We start from the raw sequence: 19,506 nt of genomic DNA, 5'->3' as shown, positions 1-19,506 counted from the left end.
TAAAGCTACCTGACTACAATTGCAGGTGTTCTCATACTAATACCACAGAAAGGGATTTGCAAGTATTTTCACTTGGTGTACTGTGTCCTCTGCAAAGTGTGCATCTAAAGCTACCTGACTACAATTGCTGGTGTTCTCTAGGGATGAGCCGAATACCCCCCGTTCGGTTCGCACCAGAACCTTTGAACGGACCAAACGTTCGCGCGAACATTTAGAACCCCATTGACGTCTATGGGACTCGAACATTCAAATTCAAAAGTGCTCATTTTAAAGCCTAATATGCAAGTTATTGTTGTAAAACGTCTTTGAGAACCCGGGTCTTGCCCCAGGGAACATGTGGAAAAAAAGTTTTAAAAACGGTCGTTTTTCAGGAGCAGTGATTGTAATGATGCTTAAAAAAAAAAAAAAAAAAAATGAAAAATTCCTTTAAATATTGTCTATAGTATGCCTGTGACGACCGTTTTTCAAACTTTTTTTCCATTGATACAGTAGGTGTTTATGATATTGTGTTTTTAGCACGACAGCATCGCGCTGATTCTCGGCGACATGGTGCCGAGATCTCGCCGACATCTCGCACTCACTGGAATAGTGACAGCACATCCCAGCAAGCGCGTCATAGAAGCGACGGGAGATCCGACTTGGATTCCCGCCAATTCTACACGTGTGCGGCGTTTGTTATGAATCCTGAGGGGGAAGTCCCCGCCGGATTTTAAATAAAAATCCGGCATGGGTTCTCCCCTCAGGAGCATACCGGGCCCTTAGGTCTGTTATGGGTTGTAAGGAGAGCCCCCCTACGCCGAAAAAAATGGCGTAGGGGGTCCCCCTACAATCCATACCAGACCCGTATCCAAAGCACGCTACCCGGCCAGCCAGGAAGGGAGTGGGGACGAGCGAGCACCCCCCCCCCTCCTGAGCCGTACCAGGCTGCATGCCCTCAACATGGGGGGGTTGGGTGCTCTGGGGCAGGGGGGCGCACTGCGGCCCCCCCACCTCAGAGCACCCTGTCCCCATGTTGATGAGGACAGGGCCCCTTCCCGACAACCCTGGCCGTTGGTTGTCGGGGTATGCGGGCGGGAGGCTTATCGGAATCTGGGAGCCCCCTTTAATAAGGGGGCCCCCAGATACTGGCCCCCCCTGTCTTCTTTATTAGCTCTTTTACCAGGGGGAGCTTCTTCTTTGACGTCTTCGGGTGGGTGGGGGCCACCGTCTGGTTCTCTTCCACCGCCGGGGGGGGGTCGCTTTTAAAAAAGCCCCCACCCCCCGGCGGGTTTCCTCCGACGTCTTCGGCGGGGGGGCTTCTTCTTCCGCTATCCCGACGGGTCTTCTCCGCTATCCGGGGGGTCTCCTTCTATGTTCGCCGCTCTCCGCTGTTGACTCGGCGCACCCCGGTTCTTCGTCTCGCTGTCCGGTGCCTTCTTCCGTGCTGTACGTCTTCTTCTCCTTCCGTGCTGTGAGTTCTTCTTCCGCGATGTACCCCATACTCATTCACTTAGGGTGGGGGGCCGGTATCTGGGGGCCCCCTTATTAAAGGGGGCTTCCAGATTCCGATAAGCCTCCCGCCCGCATACCCCGACAACCAACGGCCAGGGTTGTCGGGAAGGGGCCCTGTCCTCATCAACATGGGGACAGGGTGCTCTGAGGTGGGGGGGCCGCAGTGCGCCCCCCTGCCCCAGAGCACCCAACCCCCCCCATGTTGAGGGCATGCAGCCTGGTACGGCTCAGGAGGGGGGGGGGGCGCTCGCTCGTCCCCACTCCCTTCCTGGCTGGCCGGGTAGCGTGCTTTGGATACGGGTCTGTTTTTTTCGGCGTAGGGGGGCTCTCCTTACAACCCATAACAGACCTAAGGGCCCGGTATGCTCCTGAGGGGACTTCCCCCTCAGGATTCATAACAAACGCCGCACACGTGTAGAATTGGCGGGAATCCAAGTCGGATCTCCCGTCGCTTCTATGACGGCTCTGTCTCCATCGCGGCAAGCCAGCTCGGCGCTGGCTCCTGCGATGGGGCTCGTAGGTGCTCAATCTCGCCGAGAAAGAGAGCGAGATTGACACAAAATCGGCTTCCCTCGGGCAAGCCCCGGGTTCTCAAAGACGTTTTCACAGGCATACTATAGACACCCAGAAGGTACAATATTTAAAGGAACTTTTCATTTTTTTTCTTTTTAATTTAAGCATCATTAAAATCACTGCTCCTGAATCTTTAGGTGCAAACTACAGAGCACACGACCAGTACACAACAAGTAGCTTTAGGTGCAAACTACAGAGCACATGACCAATACACACCAAGTAGCTTTAGGTGCAAACTACAGAGGACACAGGCAATAAACCACGTAAGAATACTGCAGCTAGCACAATCACTTGCCTACCAGTAAATTAGGAAGAACTGATCTAGCTAAACTATACAGTGTATAAATATATGTACAACACCTGGGATGTATACATATCCTCTACACACTGTAACATTAACTGACTAGACTGCCTGCCTGCCTGCCTGCTCTATCTACCTGCAAAAAATGACACTCTCTCTGTCCTCTCTTAACCACCGCAAAACACTACACAAGGCCTACCTGCAAAGGACACAGTGTGCAACTAAAGCTAACTGAAGACAATTGCTGGTGTTCCCTTACTAATAATACTACAGGCAGGCTGTTGATTCTGCTAGCTGCAGTATATATATATAAAGCTGGGATGTATATATATATATATATATATATATATATATACATCCCAGCTTTGTGCAGCTACATCTCCCTGCAGGCCATTAGTATGTCTGGAAGGACAACAAGGAGAGGCAGTCACAAGTCGATAAAAGAGGGCAAGCAGGCTCTGCGTCTGGAGGCAACAGTGCTGGTCTTGGACACGGTACATGCACATCAGCACGTGGCCGTGGAACACGCTTTTTTCGGCAGCTGGCCGTGTTGAATCGCAACATGCCGAAGACTTGGTAGAGTGGATAACCAAGCCGTCCTCATCCTCCTCATCCTCTCTCACCCAGGCTCAGGGTACTTTGTCTGGCAAAGCAGCTGCCAACGCAGCCTCTTTTCTCAATGGCTTCAGTCACTCCTTCCCTAGCCTCACCATGTTCTCCTGAGGAGTCCCCCGAACTGTTTGACCACATTGTTGGGTACATGCTGCAGGAGGATGCGCAGCGTTTTGAAGGCTCCGATGATGGTACATAGCTAGAGGAAGGCAGTAACGTGAGCCCAGAGAAAGGGGATGCCCAAGAAGGACAGCAATCTGGCAGACATGTTCCCCCAGCTGTAGCATACTGCCAGGTTTGCTCCAGTGATGAGGAGGGACTGGATGTTGAGGTCACTGACTCTACATGGGTGCCTGATAGGAGAGAGGAGGAGGAGGCACATCTTCAACAAGGCAGGATTCCCCCCAGGGGCTAGCTTAACCTCCCTGGCGGTATGATTCTTTCTGGATTTAGGTGCGGAAAGCGGTACAAATATTTTGCATGAAAATTTGGCGTTTTACATTGTAGGCCTGTAATTCTTAGGAATAACTCACTTAAATTTATCCAAACAAGAGTCTAGTAGACATCTCGGGTATGATAAAGTTTGAAAAACAAAATCATAAATTATAATATAATAAATAACTATAAATAATTATAACAAATAATAATGTAATTATAATAAAAATTATTCAATATTGTAATCAAATCAAAAACACTGAAATTTGCTCAGTTGCAGAATTGTCGCTGTCATTACTTTTATTTTTTTATGACGAATTTCCCCGCAAATCGATATCGCTCAATTCTGCAAGTGATTATAATTTATTATCGCTGTTTTCTAGCTGCTCTAAAATCACTTTTGACATAAAGGGCCACTTTTGGTTGCTATGGACAATCTACAGTTTGCAGGCAGAAAGAACAGTTTTTATTATACAAAAGTACATGCAGAACACTGGGCAGACCACTAGGGACAAAGGGTGTGTGTATTTTTTCCATACAGTACTGTAATCTGTAAGATTACAGTATACTGGATGTAATGTGTTTATTTACTTTTTTGAATTTGTCGCCGTTCTCCGCCCCCGGAGAACGCAGGGAACGGAGATCGACGGCACACAGGCACTGTGTGAATGGAGCGAGGACGCCGCTCTCTCACACAGCGGGGAGGCATCGCAGGATCCAGGGACAAGGTAGTTCAAAAAAGAGATTGTACTACACTAGGTAGTGACATGGCGGACTTTCAAAAGCAATCACAGGGACATTTTGAGTTATATAAAAATAGATTTAATTACAAAAATACAAATATACAAATACATTTCAATAAATGTTGAGAAAAATACATAAATTAAGCAATTTATTTTATTGAAATTTATTTGTATATTTGTATTTTTGTAATTAAATCTATTTTTATATAACTCAAAATGTCCCTGTGATTGCCTTTGAAAGTCCGCCATGTCACTACCTAGTGTAGTACAATCTCTTTTTTGAACTACTATTTCGGATGTGGGCTAATGTGAGTGCTTATATGTTATCCCCCTTCCCCCTCTTTTTGAACCAGGGACAAGGTAAGTAAACCATGCCTGTGGATGCTGCGAGGCAATCCCGAGTCTGGCTCGTGGTTACCGCTTTTGGTATTGAAATCTTACCCCGAGCCAGACTCGGGAATACCGCCAGGGGGGTTAAGGGCAGCACACTGACTGTCCCTCAGCGTTATTCCAAAATTTCCTTGGTGTGGGCCTTTTTTGAGACGAGTGCATCAGATCTCACCGCTGCTATTTGCAACGTATGTCTCAAGCGTATCTCGTGTGGTCAAAACATCACCTGCTTGGGCACCACATGCTTGACCAGACATATGTCGACCTGCCATGCAGTTCGTTGGCAAGCGTATCTAAAAGACCCACACCAAAGAACAAAGCAGGAGTTAACCACTTTGGGGCGCTGTAGGGGTTAAGTGTGACCTCACGGCTGGGCACTTAAAGTGGAGGTTCACCCAAAAACAAAATGTTTAACATTAGATTGAGGCTCATTTTGTGAAGCAGAATCGGGTGTTTTTTTTTAAATCAAAGCATTACTTACCGTTTTAGAGATAGATCTTCTCCGCCGCTTCCGGGTATGGGCTGCGGGACTGGGCGTTCCTATTTGATTGACAGGCTTCCGGCAGGCTTCCGACGGTCGCATACAGCGCGTCACGATTTTCCGAAAGTAGCCGAACATTGGTGAGCAGGCGCCGCATAGACGTTCGGCTTCTTTCGGCTACTCGCGACGCGATGTATGCGACCGTCGGAAGCCTGTCGGAAGCCTGTCAATCAAAAAGGAACGCCCAGTCCCGAAGACCATACCCGGAAGCGGCGGAGAAGATCTATCTCTAAAACGGTAAGTACTGCTTCGATTTAAAAAACACACCCGATTCTGCTTCACAAAATAAGCCTCAATCTAATGTTAAAAATTGTTTTTCGGGTGAACTCCCGCTTTAAAGAGGACGTACAGGTACGTGATTGTGCCCAGCCGTGCCATTCTGCCGACGTATATCGGCGTTAGGCGGTCCTTAAGTGGTTAATATGTATTATTATGCATGACCTTCCTTATATATTTGAGATATAGTGAGAATAATAGCCTCCTTTGAATTGTGGAAACCCTGAAGCTTGAACCATCATTTTGCGATGGGGAAAGTATTTAGTAAGACCGGTAATATCAAGCAAGCACCTGTTTAGCACCAATAAGGTGCAGTGTGGGCATTTGAGAATATGCATCTAGGGGGCGCCAGGGGTGCTACCCCCACTGCACTGCACTGGGAACCGCTGCTCTAAGGGTGTCTCTGCCGCCCAATCAAGTGTAATGGACAAGCAGGTCACCCTTCTAGTCCTGCCCAGTGCCCAAACAACTATGTCTTTTCTGGCTGAGGCATCCCAGAGAAGGCCCTGGGCTAGGGGGGGCATAGGAGGCCCTGGGCTGGGGGGGTGCAGTGAAGGCCCTGGGCTGAGGTGGGGTGCAGAGGAGGCCACTGACTGGAGGGTGCAGTGGAGGCCCTGTGCTGATGGGGGGTGCAGAGGAGGCCTTGGGTTGGGGAGAGCGGAGGAGGCCTTGGGATGGGAAGTGTGGAGGAGGCCCTGGGCTGGGGGGTGCAGAGAAGACCCTGACCTGGGGGGGTGCAGAGGAGACCCTGGACTTAGGGGTTGCAGAGAAGGTCCTGGTGAGCTTAGGGGGTGCAGAGGAGGCCCCGACCTGGGTGGGGTGCAGAGGTGAACCTGGACTTGGGGAAGCAGAGGAGGTTCTGGGCTGGGGGGTGCATAGAAGGCCCTGGACTGGGGGGTGCAGAGGAGGCCCTGGACTTGGGGGGGTTCAGAACAGGTGCTGTAGTGGGGGGCGGTGCAGAGGAGGTGCTGTAGTGGGGGGAGTACAACTGTGGCCCTGGACTGGGGGATGTAGAGGAGGCCCAGGACTTGAAAAGTGGGGTTGATAAAGGACCTGGATTTGGAGAGCAGGGTGCAGAGGAGGCTCTTATTTTGAGGTGGGCTGTAAAGGAGGCCTTGGACTAGCAGAGGAGTGCAGAGGAGGCCTTGAACTAGGGGGGTGGGTGCAGAGGAGGCAATTGTCACAGAATCGGTCCAGGCTGAGGAAAGATCGCAGCCATATGGTTGGGGTTGAGATTTACATGCCTGGACTGGCATCCAGCTCAGCCTCTCCATGAGCCGCTAAGAGCCTCAGCCCGCCACTCCCACCCACCCCACAGCCCAGTGTTTTAGTGAGCAGCTTGGGGGAGAAGGGGGCAGAGCAGAGTGATTGGCTGTTTGATTACTCGGTTCTCATCCTTAGAGTCGTTGGGGGACAGATGCAGCATCTACGTAGCTAAGTATGATTCATAAGTAAAATTCCCATACTTCTCTTTTAATTACTCGACATCTTCTCTTTTCCTGCTATCTGACCCACATAACAGTTAGGGATGAGTCGAACACCCTCCGGTTCGGTTCGCACCAGAACCTGCGAATGGACCGAAAGTTTGCGCGAACTTTAGAACCCCATTAAAGTCTATGGGACTCGAACATTAGAAATAAAAAGTGCTAATTTTAAAGGCTAATATGCAAGTTATTGTCCTAAAAAGGGTCTGGGTACCCGGGTCCTGCCCCAGGGGACATGTATCAATGCAAAAAAAGTTTTAAAAACTGCAGTTTTTTCGGGAGCAGTGATTTTATTGATCCTTAAAGTGAAAATAAAAGTTAAATATTCCTTTAACCACTTCCCGACCTCCGCATGTAAATGTACGTCCACAATATGGCACGTACAGGCACATGGGCGTCATTGTACGTCCTTGACTATTAGCGGGTGAGGGGTCCGATCGGGACAATGGTCCCAAAAATGTGTCAAAATTGTCCGAAGTGTCCGCCATAATGTCGCATTCACGAAAAAAATTGCTGATCGCCGCCATTAGTAGTAAAAAAAAAAAAATTAATAAAAATGCAATAAAACTATCCCCTATTTTGTAAACGCTATAAATTTTGCGCAAACCAACCGATAAATGCTTATTGCGATTTTTTTTACTAAAAATAGGTAGAAGAATACGTATCGGCCTAAACTGAGGAAAAAAAATGTTTTTATATATGTTTTTGGGGGATATTTATTATAACAAAAAGTAAAAAATATTGCATTTTTTTCAAAATTGTCGCTCTATTTTTGTTTATAGCGCAAAAACTAAAAACCGCAGATGTGATCAAATACCACCAAAAGAAAGCTCTATTTGTGGGAAAAAAAGGACGCCAATTTTGTTTGGGAAACACGTCGCACGACCGCGCAATTATCTGTTAAAGCGACGCAGTCCCGAACTGTAAAAACACCTTGGGTCTTTAGGCTGCATATTGGTCCGGGGCTTAAGTGGTTAAATATCATACCTGCTGGGTGTCTATAATATGCCTGTGAAGTGGCACGTGTTTCCCATGTTTAGAACTGTCCCTGCACAAAATTACATTTCTATAGGAAAGAAAGTAATTTAAAACTGCTTGCGGCTTTAATGTAATGTCTGGTCCCTGCAATATGGATGAAAATCATTGAGAAAAATGGCATGCCCCCCCCCCCCCCCAGATCATTACCTTTGGGTCTTGTATGGATATTAAGCGGAACCCCTAACCCAAATAAAAAAAAGGAAAGGTGTGGTTGCCCCCAGGCCCTATATACTCTGAACAGCAGTATACAGGCGTTGCAAACGAGACAGGGACTGTAGGTTTGTTGTTAAGCAGAATCTGTTTGTAATTTTGAACTGGTACATTTTTAAAGTGTACCTCCAGCCAAAAAATCTATGTTTAAGCTTTTTGGAAAACATAGGGAAAGGTTATCACCCCTGTAACATTTGTTTTGCTGTCTGTGCACCTGTTCTGAAGATTTCACCTCACTTTATGTCCCAATGACAATTATTTTTTTTGAAATTTGGGGTTTTTAGTGAAACAAGGATTGGTGATAAAGCATCAGTGGAGAGGAGACACCTTTTTCCCATATTAACTCTTACAGGAGAGAATTTCCCTTCCTAGGGGTAGATTTCCTCTCACTTCCTATTGTCTCCTTCCTTTTGCAAGTAGGAGTCGTTTGTAAGTTTGATGTTTGAAAGTAGGGGCCTGCCGTATATACTCTGCAGAGATTTGGGCCTGAGGTGTTGGTGTTGCCACAACACTGTAAGCCCTCACAGTTAGTCTTGGTGGGCGCTGGAATGCCCTGCTGTAAACTATTATATCAAGAATTGTAATTGCATGCCATTGTTGAACAGTGGTAGAAAAATTGGACCTTTGGTGGTGGTGGTGCTGGTGCCACAACACTGTAAGTCCTCACAGTTACTCTTGGTGGGCACTGGAACGGACCCTGCTGTTAAATATTAGATCAAGAATTGTAATTACATGCACCTGTTGAACAGGGGCAGACAAATTGGCCTTTTGGTGGTGGTGGTGTTGCCACAACACTATAGGCCCTCACAGTTACTCTTGGTGGGCGCAGGAATGGGCCCTGCTGTGAAATATGAGATCAAGAATTGTAATTACATGCCATTGTTGAACAGTGGTAGAAAAATTGGGCCTTTGGTGGTGGTGGTGCTGGTGCCACAACACTGTAAGTCCTCACAGTTACTCTTGGTGGGTGCTGGAACGGCCCCTGCTGTGAAATATTAGATCAAGAATTGTAATTAAATGCCATTGTTGAACAGGGGCAGAACAATTGGGCCTTTGGTGGTGGTGTTGCCACAACACTGTAAGCCCTCACAGTTACTCTTGTGGGCACGGGAATGGATTTTTTTTTCACTTTAAGCATCATTAAAATCACTGCTCCCAAAAAAACATCAGTTTTTAAAACTTTTTTTGTTCATTGATACATGTTCCCTGGGGCAAGACCCGGGACCCCAACCCCGTTTTACGACAATAACTTGCATATTAGCCTTTAAAATTAGCACTTTTGATTTCGAACGTTCAAGTCCCATAGACTTTAATGGGGTTCTAAAGTTCATGCGAACGATCGGTCCGTTCAAAGGTTCTGGTACGAACTGAACTGGGGGGGGGTGTTCTGCTCATCCCTACTGATGAGCACTGACTGATGGCACTGATTTATGGGCACAGACAGATGGCACTGACTGACAAGCACTGACAGGTGGCTGGCACTTATGGGCAGTCACTGAAATAAATGACATGAGAGGAAAAGAAAGGAAACTAAACTATTTTGCTATGCTGCCTGCGACGCCCATCTTGATACACCCTGGACTCGGCTGCATTGTGTGTATTTTAAGATCTACTGTAATATGTAGACTGTGCCCTTGAGTCAGCACACATGCAAAATGTCCATATTTGACTGGAATGTATCATAAAACCACTAAATCAATACAGAGACATCAGGTCTCTTTCTCATACAGTGAAAGTTTCAAACAAAAAGCTGATTATTATTATGCATAGGTTAAACCTGATCTCATAATACTATATACTCCATTCTTTCAATAGACTGAAGGAAAAAAACAATTAGCCACCTGATAAGTATTTACATGGATCCTGATTGGGTGGATTGAAGAATCTATCGTTTGATGATCACATCAGATATGTTGTACATATCAATCGATCTAGCTGTCCATGGTGCAAATCCCCAAATCTTAAAATGTCTGTAAAGCCTATACTTTTTTTCAGTTCAAAATGGGACATGAATAATAGGATTTTTATAACAGCTTACCTGTAAAATCCTTTAATTGGAGTACATCACAGGACACAGAGAATCATAGTAATTACTATGTGGGTTTTAGGCCACCTTCCGGTGATGGACACTGGCACACCCAAGATAGGAAGTCCCCCTCTATATAACCCCTGCCATACAGGGAGTACCTCAGTTTTTGTAGCAAAGCAATAAGTATCCCAACAAGAGGGGAGGGACCTCTGTGTCCTGTGATGTACTCTAAGAAAATGATTTTACAGGTAAGCTGTTATAAAAATCCTATTTTCTTTATCGTACATCATAGGACACATAGCAACATAGTAATTACTATGTGGGATGTCCCAACGCAATGCCTTCTGAGGGGAGGGAGACACAAATAAAAGCAGGCCACCATCAGACCTATACTGCTGCCTGCAGCACACTGCGTCCAAAGGCGGAATCCTCATGCCTTTTTACATCCACCTGATAGAATCTAGTGAATGTATGGACCGAAGATCAAGCTGCGGCCTTGCAAATCTGAGTCATGGAGGCTTGGTGATGCACTGCCCATGAAGTACTTACTGCTCTGGTAGAGTGCGCTCAAACTTGAAAAGGTGGAACCCTCCTTTTCAAACCATAATTCTGAAAAATAACCTGCCAAATCCACTTAGAAATAGTAGATTTTGATGCTGCCTGCCCCTTCCCGGGGCCTTCTGGCAGTACAAACAAAATATCAGTTTTCCATATGTGAGCAGTTGCTTTCAGATAGACCATAACAGCTCTCACTACTTTTTCTTCTGCAGAACGAAGTTCTGTAAAAAAGGAAGGCAGGGCAACATCTTGGTTCAGATGAAAACCTGACACTACTTTAGGCAGAAAGGTTGGATGAGGACGTAACACCACCTTGTCCTTGTGAATAATTAAATATGTCTCTTTGCAAGAAAAAGCAGCCAACTCTGATACCCTTCTTGCAGAGGATATAGCAATCAGAAAAAAAATTCTTGTCAAAAGGACCAAGGGAATATGACGAATCGGCTCAAATGGCTGTTTTTGTAACACTGACAAAACTAAATTCAAGTCCATTGGGCACAAGGGTGACCTAACTTGTGGATTCATGCACGTTACCCCTTGTATAAAGGCCCGGATCAAAGAATGCGAGGCAAGTGGTCTATGAAATAATACCGATAAGACCGAGACCTGAGCTTTGATAGTACACAAGGCCAGCTTAATTTCCACCCCCAACTGTAGAAAAGAAATCATTCTACTTATGACATACTTCTGAGGATGCCAACCCTTGGATTCGCACCAAGAAACATATGCCCTCCAGATTCTATAATAAATGACTCTAGAGGCCAGCTTCCTAGCATTAAGGTAGTTACCACTGAACCTTTAAAGCCCCCAATTCTTTAGAATATGGGTTTCAACAGCCAAACCGTTAAATTTAGAGTTTGTAAGGGAGGATGGAACACTGGTCCCTGCAAAAGCAGGTCTTGACGTGGAGGATAGGTCCACAGGCCCCCCACTGCCATCTTTACAATTTCTGCATACCAGGATCTTCTGGGCCATGCCGGGGCTACAAGAACTACCTGCTTCCCTTCCTCCTTGATTCTGCAAAGAAGCTGTGGTAGCAACTGAACTGGAGGAAAGCATAAATCAGGGAAAACTGATCCCACGGGGTTACCAACGCATCCGTCCCTAAAGCGAGTGGATCCTTTGTTTTTGACACAAAGTTGTCCAATTTCTTGTTAAACCTGGACGCCAATAGGTCAACGTCCAAAGTACCCCATTTCTGGCATATGGCCAGGAAGATATCGGGGTGTAGAGACCATTCCCTTGGGAACAACGTCTGGCAACTTAAGAAATCTGCCTGCCAATTCTCTATTCCTGGAATGAATACTGCAGATAGGCAAGGTACATGTTTCTCTGCCCAAGCCAGAACATGGTTCACCTCCCTTTGGGCTGTGTGACTTCTGGTGATTTGATATAGGCCACTGCTGTGGCATTGTCTGATTGAATCCTGATAGGACACCCTTGCAACCTGAACGTCCAGGTCCTCAGAACCAGGCTTGCCGTCCGAATTTCAAGGATGTTGGTCCTCTCGGTTTCAGACCATTTCCCTTGGACAGTAGCCTCTTACAGGACTGCTCCCAAGCCCGAAAGGCTGACATCCATTGCTACCGCCTTCCAGATGACCAGTATGAAGGATTTCCCCTTCTGCAGATTTTTGGTTAACAACCACCAACTGAGGCTCCGGCGCACCCCTGGGGCCAGACACATTGGAAAGTCCAAAGATTGGACTTTCTTTTTCCAAGCGGACAGGATACTGTTTTGCAATAGCCTTGAATGAAATTGGGCACAGGGAACTGCTTTGAATGAAGCCACCATCTACCCTAACAACCTCATGCAAAGGCGAATGGAAGGATTTTTTCCTTGCCTTGACCACCTGGACCAACTCCCTTTTAGCGCTGACCTTTGTTTGGGGTAAAAACACTCTTCTTTGGGCTGTATCTATGACCAGACCCAAGTACTCCAGCCTTCTTACTGGCCGTAAGGATGGTTTCTCTGGGTTGAGAATCCAACCCAGGTGTTCCAGATACTAGACTGTGCTGACCACACTTTGGTCCAAGCGAGCTACCGACTGATCTACCAGCAGCAGGTCGGCCAGGTATGCCATTATTGCTATACCCTGGGCCCTTAGTTTTGCCAGAAGTGGGGCCAAAACCTTTGTAAACACTCGGGATGCAGTAGCCAAACCGAAGGGCAGGGCCAAAAACTGAATGTGGCGCCGCTCCACTTAGAATCACAGGAATTTCTGGTGAGCAGGGAAAATAGGCACATGCAGATATGCATCCTTGATGTCAATTGACGCTAGAAGTTCTCCTCCCCATAGGGTGGAAACCACTGACCGGATTGATTCCATGCGAAAAGAGTGGATATTTAGGAACCGATTTAGATCCTTGAGATCTAGAATGGGTCTGACATCCCCATTCGGTTTTGGTACAGTGAAGAGATTTGAATAAAACCCCAAGTCCTGCTCTTCTGTGGGAATCTCTATGATTACCCCTTGAGACATCAACCGGTCTAGCGCCAGAAACAAAGATCTTCTTTTCCCTGGATCTTTGGGAACACTTGATCTCAGAAAACGAGACGGTGGAAACTCTCGAAACTCAAGTTTGTACCCTAGAGATATTGTGGAGATGACTCATCTGTCCTGGATCTCTTTCCGCCAAGTCCCTGAAAATTGCAGAAGCCTTCCCCCACTCAAGCGAGCGGGGCGCCCCTTCATAAGGAGGCCTTGGGACTCTGTTTTGTGGGTTTCCACTCCCAGGACTTCTTTTGTCCCTGGGCTTGACTTTGAGGTTTACCTCTTGAACCTGACAGCGGAGGCCATTGCAACTGCCTGGAGGCTGTCACCCTTGGTCCTGGAGAGGAAGCACGTTCAAATGAAAGACATCTATGCCTTCTTTTAACTGGTAAAGAGTACTTTTACCACTGTGGAAGCATGACTAGGATCCTCAAACCCTGATGGTGACACCCTTGCACTCTTCTTTGAGGTGCTTGCACCCCCCCTTCGGGAAGGCATAGTCCTACGCACAAAAGCAGAGGTACTAACACAAATGCATCCACTGCTGAGCTTTAGTCCAGCAATCTAATTTATATGCTGCTATTACTGCTTAGCCTGATGCTGAGTAGATGTGTCTTTAGGAATGCCTGTTTCCACCACACAGCTTAAATGCCCCAATGCGCTCCTGTGTCAGATGCCCAGCCCAGATGCCTCTAGAAAAAGGATTAGCCCTGCGCCATATGAAGAAACTTGGACACCGACCCACGCATACGCCGGCCACACTAAGCCATGTCCCTCTCCCCTTCTCAGGCATGCCTCCCTTATTTAAAGGTAAATTCCGGTTCGGGACAACCGGCGTGAGGGGGGAGAGGAAGAGGATCTGCCGTGTCCGCAGCGGGGGTCTGCCTTGTCATGGGGCGGCCGCAGGGGGACCTCCTAACATCGGGCAGACCTGGCCTGTCAGGGGGACATCAGGCAACATAAAAAAGGGCAAGTTGTCCCCCCAACCCCTCCTGGTGGCTGAGACTGCAAACATGGAGAGGAAGCAAACTGACAAGCCTGCTGACACTGAACAAATCACTGTGAAGCATGGTACAGCAAACATCAGGTATGTACACGTGATCCCCACTGCGTGCAGTGCATCTCTCTGCGTCTTTATTGTTTTTATTGTTTTCATCTTGCTTGCAAGCAAGTTTAATACACCATGCAGATCTCACTTTTTATTTTCTGATTGACCATATATGGTCTTGAATCCTGCTGTGGAATACACCCAGGGGCGGACTGACAACTCATGGGGCCCCCGGGCAATATCAGTTCACCCCTGAATACACCCCTTGGCGGAAGCTGACTATCGGTGGAGAGTACCATTACCGTGGTATACGATCGATCACCCCACGACTTCAGAGCGCAACACCCCCATCAGGGGGACTAGAATCTGGTAAGCGGGGATCACACAGTGGAGAGCACGGAAGTCACTACGCTGAAGAGTGAAAATCAGGAGCTTACCTATCACCAAGTCACTACTTATTTATTTATGGACTCATGTTTTGAATCTCATTTTTAGTTTCTTTACAGCCAACTCACACTTTAGGTGCAATACACATTGATGTATCACAGACTATCTTTATGACTTTCAGCCATACCCTATAGCATTTTCTTGAATTTGTTCATCAGTTCAGCATTTTTATATTGTCTAGTTTAATTGCACATCCTATTTGGGACACCATTTATATATATATATATATATATATATATATATATATATATATATATATATATATATATATATATATATATATATATATACTGTATATATATATATCTATATTTACATTTACTTATCACATTCTGGGCACGGCACATATTTTATATTATATGAGTTAGCCTCATCACAACCAGTCCACAGGCAATGTTTTGCCCCTAGATGCACAAGGTTCAGCATCTTAGTTATATCCATATACCTCCAGGTAAATCATCCACTCATTACAAGTACCTATCACACAGAAAATGCTGGTTGATCAGCAATAGGGATTACCTACTGGCATGTCATAAGGTAGCTCATGTTATTTTATGAGCATACCTTTCAGGGGTCACTCGACATTGGTTACTGTACTCCCAGTATTGAGCACATACTCCAGTTGTTCCAAGGAATTCATTTAACTTTGCATCAGATTACTAACACGTGACCAGCTCACAGGGCCACGCCACCACCCCTTATATTACATATCTTGAAACATCAGGTATGTGCCCTTTCACACTGTGATACATTTGCCTATATGTCTCAGTGTACTGCTCCCTGCTAGCCATATGGGTTAGAGGTAGAAAGGAATTTCATGTGTGATTCATTGCTCTGACCGGTTATTGACGTGCTAATGTCCCCTCACTATTCTAAACGTTAATTGATCTATTGTGTTGTGTAAAGAAGATCTGTGTTTACCCTTAAAAGATGTGTATTGTATCATCAGGCTAAATGATTAGAGAAGTAGTATGTTAATTATTCTGATTGCTTCAGTGTAGTAATTAACTCCAGTGATGTCTTTATCTAAAGAAACGTGTCTGCATGGTCGGCTCCGACTTGTCTCCTATAATCTGTATGGGAAACCCCACTGTGTGAGGGGGGCGTTCCTAACAGGCTGTAACCACATATAAGCTGAGTTTTTGTGTCAATAAAGTGTCTTGGTTCCAGCATCCAGTCTTGACTCATGTGTGGGGAATCCTGTGATGTTCTTGTATGGAGAGGAGGGAATGCTTGGCGGGGATATCATACCGATACCGTCACAATTGGTTGGCAGCAGCGGGATCTTCCCTTCTACTCTCCTTCACACCCGGATTCCAAGCAGACACTGGAAGAACTACTGGAAGTTCGTGGAAGGATTGCTAGCAACAAAACCAAGCGGGTCATCATAGCGGAATCAATGGAGATAGACCAGGAGGACGGGATTGCAGCAACGCCAGCAGTACAAGAGATGGATACACCAGTGATTCAGGAGGAGGAATCGCCAGCCAACAAGCTAATGAGAGAGAAGCTAGCGTGGTTCGGCCCGAACCCAACGCCGGATGTGGTGCTGAAAGTGATGGACCTGTTAGTGGAGGAGGCTAAACAAATAAGAGACGCAGAACTACAGAAGGCTAAAGAAATAAGAGACGCAGAGCTACAGAAGGATAAACAAATAAGGGACGCAGAACTACAGAAGGATAAACAAATAAGGGACGCAGAACTACAGTTAAAACTGGCAGCAGTCCAACAAGCAGCCGCACCTTCTCCGAACAGTGAGTACAGCACAGCAGACGCAAGGAAGATTCCGTTTAGCGCTTTTAAAGCTTTTGATGAAAAGGACTGTGAAATTGATAACTACCTGGCGGATTTTGAGCGACAATGTAACCTGCACCGAATAGCTAGAAGAGAGTGGGTTGCAATATTGTCAGGCAAACTGTCAGGCAAAGCTTCTGATGCTTTCCGGACCGTGCCAGATCAGGATATCCATAGCTACGCCCGGGTTAAAGAAGTGCTCCTGGCTCGTTATGCAGTAACCCCAGAGTCCCACCGACAGAAGTTCAGGGACTCACGCAACCACGAAAGACTCTTATGCGGAATGGGCATGCCAGCTGTCCCTGTCGGCCTCTAACTGGGTTAACAGCAGCCAGGCCACCACCGCAGAGGACATTTTGCAACTAATGCTCCTGGAGCAATTTTACAATCACATCCAGACGGACGTCAAAGACTGGGTGAGAGATCGCAGGCCCATGACTCTACCAGAGGCCGCGAAGTTGGCGGATGAATATGCGGATACTCGCAAGACAAACCAGGTCACACCACGGGTACAACCTCCACGACCAACGGCGCCCTCACACCCACCAGCCACTAGATACCAACCTCCTAACAGACCGGTGACATCTAGCCCTCGCTATCCACGCCAGGAGGACAACGAACAACGCTGCTTCCGGTGCAAACAGTTGGGTCACTTCAAGCAGAATTGCCCCATGAATGACAACACCAGGTCAAATTGGTCTCAACCTGGGTACCGCCCACCAGCAGCAGCCCATTGTGTAGACTTGGCTTGGGATCCCCAGGAGCGGGGTCGGGAAGAACCATTGGGCACCCCTTACGAAGCCCTCATGGTACAATCTGCTATTACGGACAACAGGGAACACCATTGTCAGCTGGTCATGGGCTCCAGCCCTGAGCCGGAGGGGCCCTGGAGGGAGCTGGGCAGAAAGAGGCACCGCCGGCCACCCTTCAAGAAGAAGAGGTCCTGGAAGTCATATAACCAGCGGACCTGGGAGGAGAAGAAGCGACTGGAGGAGAGGGAGTCGCAGCGGGCGTCCCAGATGCGGGCCGAGATGTTCGCCAAGGGCCCACCGGTGGCCCCTTACACCACCACCCAGTTCCTGATGATGAAGGACCACGTGGAGAGCCTGCAGGACATGAGCAAGCAGGAGCTGATCCGTGAGTACATAGAGCTGGAGGAGTGCATAAGCCGCATGGAGGAGGAGAATAACCACCTGAGGTCACAGCAGGCTGACCCCCCCAGGCTCCATGAACTGGAGATGGAGCTGGAGAAGCTCCAAGAGGAGAACCGGCGGCTGCGGAGGGAGCAGGGGGTGGCTGACCTTATGGGGCTCTGAGTCCCCTCTCCCCCCCCCCGGACTCTGAGCACCAGTGCTACAACAAATATAACTTTTCCTTTTTATGAATCTCCTGTGATTGTCACTTCAGAGCCATAACCTGCCCCCTCCCATAGCGGGACACCTAGACGGCGGCGCACAGACCCATTCGCTGGCTTCACACTGACTTCTGGTGACTTTGCAGATCGCACAAAGACTTGGGGACTGACCGGCGTGTGATCTGACGACCCGGTGACATACCTGAGTCTGAAGCAGTTGTCAAGGGAGGTCAGTCATGCCAAACGGAGTTAACCTCGGACTAAAAGCTCTGAACCCGTCAACCCTACTGGACCAGGGAAGGTCCAACCGGATTTGCCGGAGCAGGGAGCAAAAGGGGGGCCATTGTGATACATTTGCCTATATGTCTCAGTGTACTGCTCCCTGCTAGCCATATGGGTTAGAGGTAGAAAGGAATTTCATGTGTGATTCATTGCTCTGACCGGTTATTGACGTGCTAATGTCCCCTCACTATTCTAAACGTTAATTGATCTATTGTGTTGTGTAAAGAAGATCTGTGTTTACCCTTAAAAGATGTGTATTGTATCATCAGGCTAAATGATTAGAGAAGTAGTATGTTAATTATTCTGATTGCTTCAGTGTAGTAATTAACTCCAGTGATGTCTTTATCTAAAGAAACGTGTCTGCATGGTCGGCTCCGACTTGTCTCCTATAATCTGTATGGGAAACCCCACTGTGTGAGGGGGGCGTTCCTAACAGGCTGTAACCACATATAAGCTGAGTTTTTGTGTCAATAAAGTGTCTTGGTTCCAGCATCCAGTCTTGACTCATGTGTGGGGAATCCTGTGATGTTCTTGTATGGAGAGGAGGGAATGCTTGGCGGGGATATCATACCGATACCGTCACACACACCATCTAGTGGTGAAATATAGACAAGACAACACCTTACTGAAAAAAAATTAAGAAATCCATAAGCGAACACTGACTTCCTTAGGAATATCTTCACTTAACTTTCCTGCCGCAGGATTCTGCTGGCAACCAGACAGATCCAATCTTCACCCATCACGGCGGGCTGCCTCTTAAAAACCTTCAAGGGCCGTGTCCTCTTTATATGGGGTCCACTCCCTTGGACCTGTACAGCACCCTGCCAGAAAATCTTTGGTTGTATGACCAAAGTGCTGGGTTCCAGGGTCCAGCTCTCTAAGAGAAGCATTACAGGCAAAACCTCTTTCTTTGTCCACAAGGCTTGGGTACCATCCACTTTGGCACCTCCGGTTGCATAGTCCCTTGATCCTGTAAGGATCCTCCAGCAGAGCTCCTGGTCCTGTATTGCAGGTGATAATGTCTAAGGGCTGCAACCAGGGAGGACCACCTTCCGGGGCCTATCATACAGAGACATGAAACCAAGAGAGAGTTAGCAATAAGGTAAGAATTTCACTTTATGCCTTGCAGTGTGGTGTTGGTTGAAGGGGTGGGGGAGTCCACTGTAAGGTACATTTTTAACAATACCTTAATTTAAGCTTTAAAGTTTTAACAAATAAACCAGAAGTTTTCTTTATTCTACTTAAGACTTACCTAAAAAAGAGGCAACGTTTTTAGTAATTCTTGATTTAAGAAATTTTTTTACTGTGTAATTTCAAACCAAAAAAAATAAACAGCAGTGAATTAAAATCAGCACTATTTCACTTTCTTCACAAGTGTACAAAAAAGAAAAGAAAAAGTATGGGTT

The sequence above is a fragment of the Rana temporaria genome, chromosome 3, assembly GCF_905171775.1.
Source record: "Rana temporaria chromosome 3, aRanTem1.1, whole genome shotgun sequence".
Classification (NCBI taxonomy): Eukaryota; Metazoa; Chordata; class Amphibia; order Anura; family Ranidae; genus Rana; species Rana temporaria.
This window is presented reverse-complemented; position numbering follows the sequence as displayed.